The 16,220-nt window shown below is 37.0% G+C and overlaps 1 protein-coding gene across 2 annotated transcripts in view; it reads left to right on the forward strand.

Annotated features, from left to right (window-relative positions):
- Positions 1-15,661: 15,661 nt before the first annotated feature.
- Positions 15,662-16,220, forward strand: part of LOC119075961 (galactokinase-like) — a 42,818-nt gene continuing 42,259 nt past the window's right edge. For both annotated transcript variants that reach the window (XM_037182542.1, XM_037182543.1), the window contains exon 1: positions 15,662-16,129. The gene's annotated coding sequence lies outside the window, so the exon portion shown is untranslated. The remainder of the gene's footprint in view (positions 16,130-16,220) is intronic.

The raw sequence follows: 16,220 nt of genomic DNA on the forward strand, positions 1-16,220 counted from the left end.
AAATCACCCGAACATTTCGATTTAATCAATCATTCATTGAAAAATCACAAACCAAACAAAAGAACCGACGAAATCCGATATATTTTCGCCTCTTATCTGAATATAATTTTTCACCAAAAAAAGGAATGAACAAAAAAAAGAAGAGGCAAAAAAGTACAGAACACTGACTCATTCGCTTCTCTGACATGGTCAACAACAAACAAAAAAAAACAGCAACAACAACAACAACAAAAATAACATCTACGAAACGTGCCCTTTGTCTTCAATGAATAACAATTCAAAGACCACCCCTCACGGTTTTGCCAAAGACGAAGAACAAGAACACGAGGAAAGAGCCATCACCACTTCACCTACGCTTAAACACATTGTTGTGTTAAGCACAGAATATTACACTTTTTACATATGGTATAGTTTACCAGTGATACCATTGCGAACCGAAAAATATAACTTGGGAAGTTGCGGGAAATTGCAATAAGATGTAATGACTCCAAACAAATATTTTTATGATAAAATTATTCCTTTTCCTTTTCGTTCAATGATGTACTTTGAAATTATTAAAAATTCCAACATTTCCAGCTTTAACGTTTCCATCGTCGAATTTATAATCGTAACGTTCAAACTCTACTGGTTATGTGCACAGGCACCAGCTCTTGATATGCCACGGTCACGACAGTAAGTCTTCATTTTTTAAGGCCGTTAGATAAGATAAGTTATATAGCTGAGAGTAGTGTCATTCGGAAGCTTTAAAAAGTTCACCAAAATACACCTTTAAACCCGACAAAAAATTTCGTTCAAGTCGCTTAACCAACTTTTCAAAATTTGTGAAAAAACCGTCGTGCATACATTTGGCCCTACTTTTTGGTCAGGTTTGGTGGACTTTTTGGAGCTCTTTCAGGATATACAAGCCGCAAAATTTTAAGTTTTGAAATGGCTTCAGAAATCGAGCGTGCGTTTTTGTGATTTTTGTAACGGAAACGAAAAACGCGGATTCGATTTGTGAAGCCATTAGGAAAGTGACAACTTTTTAATTGGTGAACTTTGAAAGAGCATGAAAAAGTTTACCAAAGTTCACCGTTGAACCCAAAAAAAAGTTGGTCCGTCCAGGTGAACCCGGTCTCTGAACCTTGCAAAAAACGTAATAAAATGCTAAAATCGCAAGGTTCAGTGACCGAGTTCACCTAGATGGACCAACTTTTTTTTGGGTTCAGATGTGAACTTTGGTGAACTTTTTTATGCTCTTTCAAAGTTCACCAATTAAAAAGTTGTCAGTTTCCTAATGGCTTCACAAATCGAAGATGCATTTTTTAATCTTGTGACATTACACATGCAATCTTGTGACGTTTTTCGTTACAAAACTTACCACGCCATATGCTCTATTTGTGAAGCTATTTCGAAAGTGAAAATTTTGGAGTTGGTATATTCTGAAAGAGCATGAAAAAGTTCACCAAAGTTCACCATTCACTAGAAAAAAAATTGGTCCATGGCCTTAGGCTCACTCTGTGAATACTGAGGCTCTACAGGTACAGCGCGAATTTCGCAATTTTCAGGCAGTGATCCTAAGGTCATGGACCAACTTTTTTTTTCAAAATCACCGGTGTAACTAACCTTAGGGCCTCAGAATTGTAAGATTCGCTAACGATATACAAGCGCAGTCCAAATTGAGATTATGACATATTTTTGTAATTTCCCGCAACTTCCGGTCGGACATTGTTCCACGCCATACACGGTTTATATTGATAATAGTGCTGTGTAGCACGTATACACCGACAAAAATTCGGAGTTGAAATGTTACTCCAGCTACACATAGCGACGCGAAAGCGACCTAATTCAAATTTTTAGACCCGTACGAAGTACTGGGGTCTTATAGGTTTACGCATACGTTTGTAACACGTCGAATTGGACTCCCTGAGTAAGGGGAAACCTATTGTGGTTGTCTAGAGATGCCAAATCCGCGAAAAAAAAATGTCCGTCTGTCTGTCCGTCTGTCTGTCCGTCTGTCCGTCCGTCCGTCCGTCTGTCTGTCTGCACGATAACTTGAGTAAAACGCATCCGATTTTGAAAATTCTTTTTTTCCCGTTTGGTAATGTCAAAAGACAGGCTAAGTTCGAAGATGGGTGATTTTGGATCGACCCCTCCCGAGCTGGGGCCCAATAAGTGCTTTACGGTTTTTCGAAGATATCTCCGGACATTTAAACGTTAAACTTGTAAGTGATACGTCAAATAAAAGGTATTTACAATACCGATCGACAAAAAAAAAGTTTATGGAAATCGGATGACCGACTCGTGAGTTAGACCCCTTGGTGTGGAACAGGCACAGGGCGGCAAGCAGTTTTTGCTTGTAGGTCGGCCACATTTGAACATATTTCGTTCGTTTTAGCTTTATTAGATAGGTATTGACCGAACCAATCAGGGAAATTATGTTCTCCGGAGCGTGAGCTAGGTCTCTTGGAGTGAGCTCTTATCTGGCTACTCGGAAGTACAGTGAACGTCAATATCTCGAGTAAATTTTGACCGAATTTCATGAATTTTTTTTTGTTTGAAAGGTATTAACGAATGTAAAGCGTCGGTACTATTTCCGGTCTCCTAACAAAATGGCTGCCGGCGGCCATATTGGATTTTAGTAAAACGATATAAAGTGGGAAAATTTGTACTTAGAGAGTTTCTGTTAACATGGAAATAATGTGTTAAGTGTGTGGGGTTTCAGGGATTCCATATACGGACATCTATATATACCTATATACAGCTATATTGAGCTATATACAGGCATATAGAGCTATATAATAGCATATTCCTCTGTGAAATGTTTATTTACAGTGAAATATAGGTAAATATAGCGGTATATAGCTGTTTAAATAGGAATTTATGAAATTTGACTTCGTACGGGGCTGCCTATATTGCCTCCGGCAATTTAATTGTATATGATAACAAGGCAAAGAGTGGATAATGTAAGTGATTTTAAAGGAAGAATAGTTTTTCAGCAGAGAAGAAAATGAAGTAAGAGAAATGAAGAGTTTCACAGTAAAGGCTTTTGATACGAATAGGTGTTTCGTACGGGTCGGCGTTAGCTATGTTTCTTTTGTTAAACTGTCAAACTTGATAGTTGCTACAATTGAGTTACAAACAAATTTTTTTTTTTTTTTTATCGATGAAGAACCTAATTATAAGACACTTTGTCTCGTATCATATGCTAAAAAAAGTTAAAACTTTTTTTATAAATCATTTTGAAAGTCACTAAAAACACGAAAATTCGAATCGAAATACAAAAATTTTTGATGACATACTGTATTTCTATTCGAATTTTCGTGTTTTTAGTGACTTTCAAAATGATTTATAAAAAAAGTTTTAACTTTTTTTAGCATATGATACGAGACAAAGTGTCTTATAATTAGGTTCTTCATCGATAAAAAATAAAAAAAAAATTGTTTGTAACTCAATTAGGCTGACGTGAAAGTCTGCTGGAAAGATTGATTTCACAACAAAAAATTCAAATGATAAAGAACCTTTCACAGACGGTAAGCTTGAATCATTTGTGTGGTTTTCGAATCTGGTTCTTGCTTTGGTATGCGTATTTTCGGCACTTGGAAGTAAGAATCTTTTACTTCATTTATTTTAACCTTACATTTTCCTATATAAGACGACGTTAGCTAGAGTTCAACGTTTATTATTGTCGTCGTTGTCAATAACAGATGATGTTTCTGCCTTCTAACCATTAGTTCCATACTCTACCAATTCCACAAATTGAGCCAAAACGAATACAAAAATATTGTGGTTTCATTCCAGTCAACTCCGGCATTTTTCTCCGTGCAGACTTATACGAAAACCAAATCTGGCTAATATGGAAAGCGCGTCTGAACGGAGAACGAAGAGAAAAACCATTTATGCTTGAATTGATATTTTGTACATGATTTTGACTTTATTATAAATCCGTATAGAGGTCAAGACTCGCTTTCGGGGTGGGAATTCATGTATGGCAGACTAGAGTATGAGAAAGTTATTGAGTGACTGATGATAATATGATGATATGATGAATAATGGTCAGAGGAGCGTTGAGGGAATTTTTGATTAAATAGATCCTCCTCTATGCCATAGATGCGATGGCAACACAAAATGTTATTACAACCGTTCACCATATTATTGTATATTATACGATGAAACGCATCGACCGTAATACAAAATGTGTACGGCCGATGGATGTGTGTGGCATCACGACTATTGTGTGTATTACGGTACGGACGTTTAATTCTTCAATCGAAGGATATTGTGCGGATGAGTGTGTATGAGTTCAGGACATAACGCTGGCATATGTGTTTTGAATTATATGTATCGCACACACATTATATCCACATGTGTACGGTCATTTTCCGAAAAACCATTTCAAATTAATCCCAATGGGTTCATTTAATGTAACGGAGATCAATAGCTAAACACCGAAGAAGTGCTCTAAATAAATGGAGTATTACTCGTAAGTGGAGTTGTTTATATGCGATTTATTTTATGAGCATTTATTGTGTGTGGCATTATCATCCCCCACCAATTGAAAATGAATAGCACTGCAATGTGAGAAGTGTAATTTGATGGACTTGATTCGTGCAAAGAAGCCTTATTCTTGGAGAGCTGTTCATGAGGTGTCGAGATAAATCAGATAAGCTCTGTATTTCAAGGAATTATCACCATTGAACGCAATACTGTTGCTTCGATTGCTTTTTGTTTCGTTATAACACCCTTTGTTGTTATACATCATTTCATCGATGAAGACACCCAAGGATCTGAAAGAACAGATTAAGAAACACACGAGAGCGCCGGTGGTTGCATGAGAATTGTTAAACGCACTTATTGCAGATTGTGTCAAAAGTCCAAGGTTCTAAAAGAACAGATTTTGACAACTCTGAGTTGATCACAAATTGCGTCAACGGCTGCGAAGTTTAAATGAAAAAGGCAACTTAACCAAGGCGCTGAAAGAACAGTTTAAGACACTTACGAAGGCGGGTCAGACATGTATATTGTTTGAAAAGTCAACTTGAAACAATTTTTAGCCCCGTACGAAGTACAAAGGGGCTTATAGGATTACGATGCCGTGTGTAATTGATGGAATTCGAAGCAGACGCTAAGGGCAAAGTGTTTGCCTATTATATGTTCATAGATGACGAATCTGCAATAAAAATTTTGTCTGTCCGTCTGTCCGTCACGTCAATATCTTGAGTAAATCAAAACCGATTTCAAAAATTTTTTTTTCCCTGAAAGATAGTCGAAATAGTGAGGATAAGTTCGAAGATGGGCATATTCGGGTCGGCCCTTCGTGAGTTAGGGCCACCTAAGTGATTTAAGGTCTTTTGGTGATATTTATGGCAAAATAAACGATGGAAATGTAAATGACACGGCAAATGATAGGTATTGTCAATACCAATCCAGAAAAAAAAAGTTTTTTAAAATCGGGTGAGTGGACCGTGAGTTAGGGCCTTAGAAGTGAAATGCTACTAGTGCCCTATGTGTATTTTACATATAACTCGAGCAAATTTCATCCGTTTTTCGTAATTTTTGTTTCATTTGGAAGGTAATCAAAGGCCGAATAGAATGTTGTTAAAAAAAATTTTAAATTTGGGTCCTCGGACTGAAGCCGATACTAGGCCCTTCAAAAAAATAAAATTTTTAGGGCGATTTGAAATTTTTGTTTCATTTGAAAGGAACGTCGTACGGGGCTTCGTAATTGCGCTATGCGCAATTTCTAAGATGCACACATTACATAATAATTTTACTTTAACTACTTTAACCGGCACATAGGCTTACGGTCAAAGTAGGGTGACAGACGCACTAGGATCACGTACGCAATAGATATACGGGTTTGTACGGGGCTCAGTCGCAGCAAACGCTCCGACTGTTCTGATGGCTCGTTTTTTTTTGTTAAGTTGAAATCGTCATATAAAACCTAGTCCTTCGTGATCGACGCGAAAGTGTCTTAGCGTGTTTTTTCAGAACCTTGAACTTATCAATCAATTCTGAATTTTCGAGAAAAATATTTTCTTCAAGTTGATTTGTGTTTGTGACACTATCTGTAGTGAGTGCGTTTATAAAATTTTGTGTTAACCACCTCCGTGGAAATCAACTTGAAGTTTTTAGACCCGTACGAAGTACTGGGGTCTTATAGGTTTACGCATACGTTTGTAACACGTCGAATTGGACTCCCTGAGTAAGGGGAAACCTATTGTGGTTGTCTAGAGATGCCAAATCCGCGAAAAAAAAATGTCCGTCTGTCCGTCGGTCCGTCTGTCCGTCTGTCTGTCTGCACGATAACTTGAGTAAAACGCATCCGATTTTGAAAATTCTTTTTTTTCCCGTTTGGTAATGTCAAAAGACAGGCTAAGTTCGAAGATGAGTGATTTTGGATCGACCCCTCCCGAGCTGTGGCCCAATAAGTGCTTTACGGTTTTTCGAAGATATCTCCGGACATTTAAACGTTAAACTTGTAAGTGATACGTCAAATAAAAGGTATTTACAATACCGATCGACCAAAAAAAAGTTTATGGAAATCGGATGACCGACTCGTGAGTTAGACCCCTTGGTGTGGAACAGGCACAGGGCGGCAAGCAGTTTTTGCTTGTAGGTCGGCCACATTTGAACATATTTCGTCTGTTTTAGCTTTATTAGATAGGTACCAATCAGGGAAAATTTTTTTATGAAATTATGTTCTCCGGAGCGTGAGCTAGGTCTCTTGGAGTGAGCTCTTATCTGGCTACTCGGAAGTACAGTGAACGTGGAGTATTTTGTCAATATCTCGAGTAAATTTTGACCGAATTTCATGAATTTTTTTTTGTTTGAAAGGTATTAACGAATGTAAAGCGTCGGTACTATTTCCGGTCTCCTAACAAAATGGCTGCCGGCGGCCATATTGGATTTTAGTAAAATAGAAATATCTTGGGAAAAATGGTACTTAGAGAGTTTCTGTTAACATGGAAATAATTTGTTATGTGTGTGGGGTTTCAGGGATTCCATATATGGACATCTATATATACCTATATACAGCTATATTGAGCTATATACAGGCATATAGAGCTATATAATAGCATATTCCTCTGTGAAATGTTTATTTACAGTGAAATATAGGTAAATATAGCGGTATATAGCTGTTTAAATATGAATTTATGAAAGTTGACTTCGTACGGGGCTGTCTATATTGCCTCCGGCAATTTAGTTGTATATGATAACAAGGCAAAGAGTAGATAATGTAAGTGATTTTAAAGGGAGAATAGTTTTTCAGCAGAGAAGAAAATGAAGTAAGAGAAATGAAGAGTTTCACAGTAAAGGCTTTTGATACGAATAGGTGTTTCGTACGGGTCGGCGTTAGCTATGTTTTTTTCGAAAATTCAGAATTTTGTTTTTGTTAAGTTCCCTTTTTCTTATAAACTTCGCAGCCATTGACGCAATTTGTGTGTCACCACCTTAAACTGTTCAAGAACCTTGGACATTTCAAACAATCTGTAATGAGTGTGTTCAACAAAAATCATCTATTTGTCAAAATTTGTGTATCACAGCCTTGGTGATCAACTCAGAAATGTCATAACCTGTTCTTTTAGAACCTTTGGAATCGAATTCACTAGCTGCAACTTGACGCAACTGATCTCCATAGATGCGCAACGTGACACATTACGACACATTTCAAGTGACTGCAAGCATAGCACTGCTTCTAGCACGATCACTCATTTCTCCAACGTCAAAAAGCCTACAAATTTTGAAATGTGTATGCGTGTATTATGTGTTATTCCCTTGACTGAAAGTCAGGGTCTTATGAAAGAAAATACCCTTAAATGTCCGTAACGCTAAGTTCACTATGATATTTTGAAAATGTTCTACATTGGCAAAAAACGTTAAATACAGAAAACGTCCGTACACTTGTTCCCTCGATAACTCGAGTAATTCTTAACCGATTTGCAAAATTTTGGTTTTAATCGACGGAGAATGAAAATCATGAGGTCAAGTTCGTAGATGGGCAATATTGGGGTAATGAGATGGGAGTAATTCTAAAGAGAATTTTATTTCTTGTTACCGCGATAACTTCCCTAATTCTTATCAGATTTTCAAATTTTTTGTGTTATTCGACGAAGATTGAAATTCTTGAGGTTAAGTTTGCAGATGGATAATGTTAGAACAACGAGATGGGAGAAATTCTACACAGACGCTTTTCCTTGTGGACTCGATAGCTCGAGTAATTCTTTACCGATTTGCAAAATTTTGGTTTTAATCGACGGAGAATGAAAATCATGAGGTTAAGTTCGTAGATTGGCAATATTGGAGTAATGAGATGGGAGTAATTCTCAAGAGATTTTTTTACTTGTTACCGCGATAACTTCCATAATTCTTATCCGATTTTCAAAGATTTTGTCTTAATCGACGAAGATTGAAACTCTTGAGGCTGAGTTTGCAGATGGATAATGTTCGAACAACGAGATGGGAGAAATTCTACACAGACGCTTTCTCTTGTTACCGCGCGATAACTTGAGTAATTTTTACCCGATTTTCAAATTTTTTGTTTTAATTGACAGATAATGATATTGGAGTAGTGAGTTTGGAGTAATTGTAAACATAACTTGTTTACCACGACATTTTTGCAACGGATTTCCAGAAAATTTTCTTATTTGACGAGTAGTGAAATTCTGGATTTCTGGTCTAACAATTAAGAAGTACTTCCCAAAAGAGTTTTGGCTTGCTTGAGAAACCGATAGCTCGAGTAATTCTCAGAAGCTTCAAAAATCAATTTCGACCAGTAGCGTAATTCATGTGGTTAAACTCGAACATTGGAATTTAATTGGACTAGTAATCTGGGATATACGACAATTTTTGCGTGAAATCCGTATTCTTAAAAGAATTTTTTTCGTTCCTAAAATGTTTGAACGAGTGTGAACTTTGTGGCCAGAGCGAAGCGAGGGCCGTAATTCACACGAGTTATATTTTTTCAAGAGGTAGGCAGGAAATACGCCAAATTATACTCAGACGCTTTTCCTTGTTATCGTGATCACTTAAGTAATTTTTACCCGATTTTAAGTTCGTAGATGGATAATATTGGAGTAGTGAGGTTGGAGTATAATTGTAAACACAACTTGTTACCGCGACATTTTTGCAACGGATTTCCAGAAAAAAAAATTGTTCGACGAGTAAGTGAATCTGGATTTCTGGTCGAACAATCTAGAAGTCTAGAACAATCTTGCTTGCTTGATAACACGATAACTCGAGTAATTCTCAGAGGCTTCGAAAATCGCAGATTTGAAAATATTAAGTGTTTTCGACCAGTATCGTAATTCATGTGGTTAAATTCGAACATTGGACTTTATTGGACTATATACGACAATTTTTGCGTGAAATCGCGTTCTTAAAAGAAATTTTGTGTTTGCACGAGTGTGAATTTTGCCAGAGTGAAGCGAGGGCCGTAATTCACATGAGTTTTTTTTAAAGAGGTAGGCAAGAAATGCGCCACCTGTTCAGCGCTTTTAGTAGACTATATAGGAGACTCATATTAGGAGTAAGACATCGCTCGCTGGACCTTCAACTCATAGCTCTTTTTGTTTCTTCAGGAAATTAAATAAATATGAGTAAAATGAAGCATGTGATGACTGCTGTTTTCTGAATAAAAGAGACATCACCTTTTCATGTGACTTTAAATTTGTGATCTCAAAAACACCACTTCATTTAAAAATGGTTAGAAAACTAAGGCTGGAATTATAGGAAAAAAAAGCCAGTCAAGGGACCTGACCCACCCAAGAGGTGGGGCCTAGTTTTATTCACACAAAGAAAATGCGAGAAAATGGACGGCCTATTTTGATTGCACAAGCCTTCGAATATTTCTGCTGTGCTGCATGAAGCGATTGAGCGGACTCTCATTTTTTCAGACGAAGAATCAGTAAACTACGCCGAAGAAAGTTTATTTCTACGCGTAATAATTCAACGCGACACGAAGTGTGTGGATTGCTCTTAATACGAGAAAATTAAATTGAATGGAAATCTTGTGTACACAAAGTACTTATCGAAAGGAATCAGGAATCAAGTTTACACTTAATTCCACTCCACACACATCACAGATCGTAATGACTATGTCTTTTCTTGGCATTGCGTATACGGTTAATATGCTACCCATAAATGTACACAGACAAAAACCCCCAGAAAACCCATTCAAATAAACAGAATTGACTTTACACCCGAGAGAGAGAGATATGTATCTTAGCTTAAGCGCATGCATGACCGGACATCAGATGGAATTAGTAAAACGGATACCTCGGTTTTGCTAATACAACAACAAAACATTTATATTCATTCGCCAAAATAGGGAGATAAGCTACAATCACAAACACTTTGTTCGCTTTGATGGTGAGATCAGATAATGTGAGTGAGAGCATTTCATCATCCATTTGAATTTAGTCCTCTATGGTAGATAGTAAATTACAAATATATGGAGTCGTGAATGGTGTATCGTCATCCAGCACAACAATACACAACACATTAATTCTGGCTGTGCAGCTACATCACTCACACAAGAAAATGTTGGGTTAGCACGTCGATTGGGTGTTCCTCCCCAAAAAGTGAGAAAAGAAGTGAGAAATACTGAGGGAAAAAAAGATGGAATATTTTTTTTCGAGAGTGTTGTTTGTAGCCAGAGCGTAGCGAGCGCCACAATTCAACTGTGAAAATGAAGTTTCCAATTTTTTCCCCCGAGGTCTACCCAACGTTCTTCACAACAAATGCTACCGAAGTTTCGACTGAGGTGAAAAAATGACTATTTTTCTGTCCGATTTGTGAAAATGCATAAATCTGAAATACGGTGTTTAAGTAGAGCGAGATGGTAAATCAACTCGAGGTCTGCTGTCATCGATAATACAAAAGAATCTGACAGCAGACCCTGAGATGGAACAATAGGTTGTCGTTTCGCCATCTCTCTCACTTAAACACTCTATACCTTTCATACGCCACACATAAACTCTATCGATATGAAGTGAGTCACGAGTCCGTTTATGATGAAATGAAAATTTCATTTCGATTATGATTCGCTAGACTTGTTCGTGTGTAACATAGTATAGTCGTGTGGTCAGGGCATTGTGTCAGTAAACGTGTCGCCATGGCCTGATGAGAAATGGTATTTTTTAACTGTGTATCAATGCAAATCGTCGAACACGTCCTTAAGTCTCTCTCAGATCGACGGAGTGAGTATTGTTCTACACAAATTGTCCCCCGTCGTAAACTTTTACAGTGCCTTTTTCAAAACATCCATTAGCCACCGAATCTATTACTTCGTTTGATCTAAGTGTTTTTTCAATAAATTGAAATAAAATCTTCGAGTTCATTTGTTCCAGTTTCATAGGTTTCCCTAAATAAGACAACGTTCGATGGAGAATGTAACCATTGTCTTCCAACCCCTTCCATCTGAAAGTCAATAGCGTATGTGCCATGTGTACTAGACGCATATCTTCAAAAAATATTTTTTCGTAAGAGAAAATTACAACTGAAAGAGGTCCATGATCTTCTCTGCTCATGATCTTTTCGCTTTCCATCGTCTGAAACACCATCCAATTCGAGAAAATCATTCGATCTCTCAGTGAATACCGAATAGATTCCAATATCACAGTCCAGTTTTTCCTCTGTGACCGAACACCCAACATAATCCTCATACAAAGCAGAGGTCTACATGGCAAATGATTGATAATTCTATGCATTTACATAGAAAATGAATTTCACCAATTTGACTTTATGCACAAAGCCCAGCTATATAGTTGGTTGCCATCAAAAGGATTGCAGCATGCACCTTTGTGTATATTTTGGATGTATATATGGGTCAACATTGCGCTTACATGTCACAAATAGACATTTATATCTCTGGTTGTGGATATGCATGGTCAAGATAGAGCTATACACAATGACGGTATAATCTCTCTTCACATAATTTCTGATTGAAATTATTTTGGCCATTAAAACGTTATTCGAACCAACGGCATATTAAGCTGAAATTAATTATGAGCGCATTTAGATCTTATCCGATCAAAATATAATACTTAACGTGACTTCTGCTGTTTGTGGAAGACTATAACCGTCGGTGGCTCAATTTAAATAATTCGCTGCATTTTAATTAGATCTAACACAATGTTCTACAAATCGTTAGTTCGACTATTTTCGGAAGGTGAAACCAAATATAATCGACTTCTTGCAGTCCACAAGTTATAAACGAAATTAGCTGTTAGTGTTCCAAATTAAAAATTTTCAATGACGATAATTCACTTCAAAGATACCAAAAAAATTGAATTTTTAAGAATGTTTCTGTTTTTTTCAGGTTATGGGCGGAGGTAATGCCATTCAGACCCGCGACCTAGCACATAATTTCGATGCCACTGACATCTTTTTTTAAATGGTTGACTACGATTTGTGTTCTACAAAATGTTTTTGCCAACTCATAACAGATGGTTCGACTTTCTATTCCCTTTTTTCAGAGAAATGATAAGTTCGTACACCTGTTCCGAGAGAGAAGTAAAGTCATTTCTCTGACAAATTCCCTCCCATAGGAGCCAACTGTAATTCACATGTTCCTTCTCGCCACAGGCGTACCAACTTATCATTTTTCTGCCTTTTTTGCTTTTAACGAAGGGATGAGATGACGTTTCTATCGAACTTTCGTGCTACCGCACATCTGATTCGGATTCCGCACGTTAGTAAGCAGGCGTGACGCAAGTCCACTACCAAATTTAACAAATTTTTTTTGAGAACGGCGGAGCATATTTACTGCAAATTTTTGACTTCTCCTCCTTAACTCCAACGACCCCCAAACTAGGATATCTGGAATCTAGGAATCCATACGCCGCTTCAAAATTGGCCGAGATATTGATGTTTGTATGAAAACGAGTAAAATTTCGTTTTTTCAGATAACTGAAATCGCCTACGTCAGTTAGTTGGTTAGTTAGTTCCTATGGAAAAGTGGATCCAGCAACTTCTAAACGTTTCTATAGATTTTCCTGGAATTTTGGTTATAGGTTAATATTGGCCCAAAAATAAGAATGGAATTTTCAACAGTTGGAAGAAATTCATATCTTGGGAGCTGGAGCTCCCCAAAGTCTCCTAAATTTTTGGATGACAGATGATTTTTCTGGCACTTACTAACTTCCATCGGATTTTTTGATGGATTTGGGTTATTTTCGACATGAGTGAGGTGGTCCAAGGTTGGTTCCTAAATTGTGGGATGACAGGTGATTCCTCTGGCACTACCTAACTTCCATCGGATTTTTTGATGGATTCGGGTTATTTTCGACATGAGTGAGGTGGTCCAAGGTTGGTTCCTAAATTGTGGGATGACAGGTGATTCCTCTGGCACTACCTAACTTCCATCGGATTTCTCGATGGATTTGGGTTATTTTCGACATGAGTGAGGTGTTCCAAGGTTGGTTCCTTAATTTTGGGATGACAGGTGATTCCTCTGGCACTGCCTAACTTCCATCGGATTTTTTGATGGATTTGGGTTTTTTTCGACATGAGTGAGATGTTCCAAGGTTGGTTTGCTAACCACAAATCTTTTTTTTTTAACAATTAAGTTAGTGCATTTGTGCACAGGCTGTGCAATCAATTCGGTTCGGTTGAATTGAAATTTTTAAAACGATGCTAACGGTTCAGCCGATTATATTTACTTAGCTGCATATTAGTGATGAAAAGTAGTACTTTTCGTCACTTGTGATGAAAAATATAGCCACCAGTAAACCAGCGAAAAAAAGACCATGCAACGTCAACGTCACCCAAATCAGGCATGAGAAAGTTCACTTTTCGCAGCACTGTTGCAGAAAGTATCTTTTTTTCGTCGCTTTTAGCTCATTGCAGTTGTTGTTGTTAAGTTGGAAAATTGAATTTTTTTAAGGACTGGTGGTCTGGTATCTAAGACAATTTTTGCGTGAAATTATATTCCCAAATGAATTTTTCCATTTTTTTAAATAATTTTTTGCTAAAATGGCTTGTAAAAGAGAAAATTTGAATCTCTTTGTTGATTGAATCAACTTGATTCAGAAAATTAAATTAAATTTGTGTAAACTAAAGCATGAGGTGGCTGGTGTTTTCTAAAGGACCTAAAAGAAGTTCACAATTCATGATGACCATTTTTGCACCACTTTTTTCTGATCTTGAAAACGCCTCCCTCAACTCATTTAAAAATGGTAAGAAACTAAGACTGGAAATAATGAATCATTAAAATTAAAAAAAAAAAATCAATTAAAAAATTAACGCAGTCAAGGGACCTGATCCACCCAAGAGGTATGTCTAGTTTTAGGTGTTGGTATCCGTACTAATATTTACAACTGAGTAGTTAAATGCAGAAATGGCGATCTAGCGAAATATAAGAAAAATTAAATGTCATTCATTTGGCTCCGTTTCTAATACGCTTACGATGTATTCGGTTTTCAACAAATAACAAAAAATCTTTCATTGGCATCGTCAGCCTATTTGAAACGGAATTTCATTTTTATTATAATTCGCTAAAGTGACATGTCCCTTTTCTCAAGGCTGTATATTTTGGGGAGGTCACGCAGACCGCCATTTTATTAGATACGCGGGAACACACCACTTCTGATGACTTTACATATACAAAAAGCTCACCACATCATCAAGACGACGAGAATCATCAGAGTAGGTGAATTTTTGTATGAAATCGGCCATTTTATCATCAACTGTGGTATGTAACCCGCGTATCTGTATCTGCGTGACCTCCCCAAAGTATACAGCCTTGCCTTTTCTGCATTTAACTATTCAGATAATAAACTAGGATGCAATGACATCTGTTGATCGTAGGATATTGGATGATATTCGTAAGTAATACCGACCGTGACACGTCGCGGTTACGAATCAATGTGATCATTTAACAGATTGGACAATCTTGATCGATTTACGATCCACTACTACCACACCACTTTACTGCTAGGAATGTGTTCGCACCAAAGTTGATTAAATCTTTAAAAACATCGCGATATTGATGCTCGGGTCACTTACAATAACATATACCAACACATAACAACAATTTTGATAATTTTTAATGATTATATAATGGTTTCTCTCCAGTTGGAAACGTACTGATAACACAAACAGGGTGTCAATTTGCCAGTGAATCCAAAAAAAAAGCATCGAAAGCTCTTTCAGCTTCTTTGTGAACTAGGTAATTCTTAGGGAGGTCATTGCAATGCTGTGGCTCTAACGATTTGATAGGGACCTATGATTTTTTGCGATTTTTTTTTTTTCAATCTATGTCTGTGTTCATTTAAGTTCATTTTCATCCCGTGTATTAGGTCCTTTATTTGATGTTTCGAAAATGATCCGCTCCTGCCTGGTTTATTTTACTCTGCCGTGCTCTAACGAAACGAAGCTACTTTGTTTGTTATGAGACCTAACTAACACCTTTTTAAGGACAATAAAAAGTTCAGTCTGGTCCACTGGCTTCACGCGATTCCCGAGCCACGCTTCGAAGTATACAGACACTATCCGGAGAAATTTAGGCACATAACCGATATATCTCGCCTAAATGTAGGCTAGACGTGGATGTTATGGGTGTTTTGACTTATACTGAAGTCTCTAAGTTCTCTTGAAAAAAAATGTATCTTCTGAAGTACCATGTAGAGTAGAGTTTCGGTTACGTGTTATAATGTATTCAGTCGGTATAATATGATGATAACACCATCATCGGCTCAACGAAATGTTTATACAAAATTTAGTTTGTTGTCAGTCATTTGTTGTGCGGCTTAGTTACAGTTTCATTCAATTTTTTTTTAATTTTGTTTTTTTTAATCAGAAACAAGCCATAAAGTGTAAATTGTTCGTCGTGTTGGAAGCGTAATCACTATTCAGCTGTTGTGTGTGAACGAAAGTGCTGTTTATCATAAAATTCAGCCGCATGAATACTGTGTGTACTGTTGAAAATTTTAAGTTTTATTAAAAGAGAGAGAGAGAAAAAATCCAACCAAACAAAACCCATTCACTTTTCGCGCTTTTTGTCATAGGTGTTTTGAGTGTGTGTTATTTGGTTCATTGTTGACAAAATATAATAAATCCGAGAATTTAAATTCAATTCGCTAAAAAAACCATATTTTACAATTAGTTTTGTTTGATATATTGTTCGTGCATTCGTCATATTAACCCGGTAAGTACCTAACTTATACCTCTATCGCATATTTTCAACAATAAAGCTATGAGCATATCGCAAAATTCATTCAGATACGCCGGTATGATGT

The sequence above is a fragment of the Bradysia coprophila genome, unplaced genomic scaffold (genome assembly GCF_014529535.1).
Source record: "Bradysia coprophila strain Holo2 unplaced genomic scaffold, BU_Bcop_v1 contig_232, whole genome shotgun sequence".
NCBI lineage: Eukaryota > Metazoa > Arthropoda > Insecta > Diptera > Sciaridae > Bradysia > Bradysia coprophila.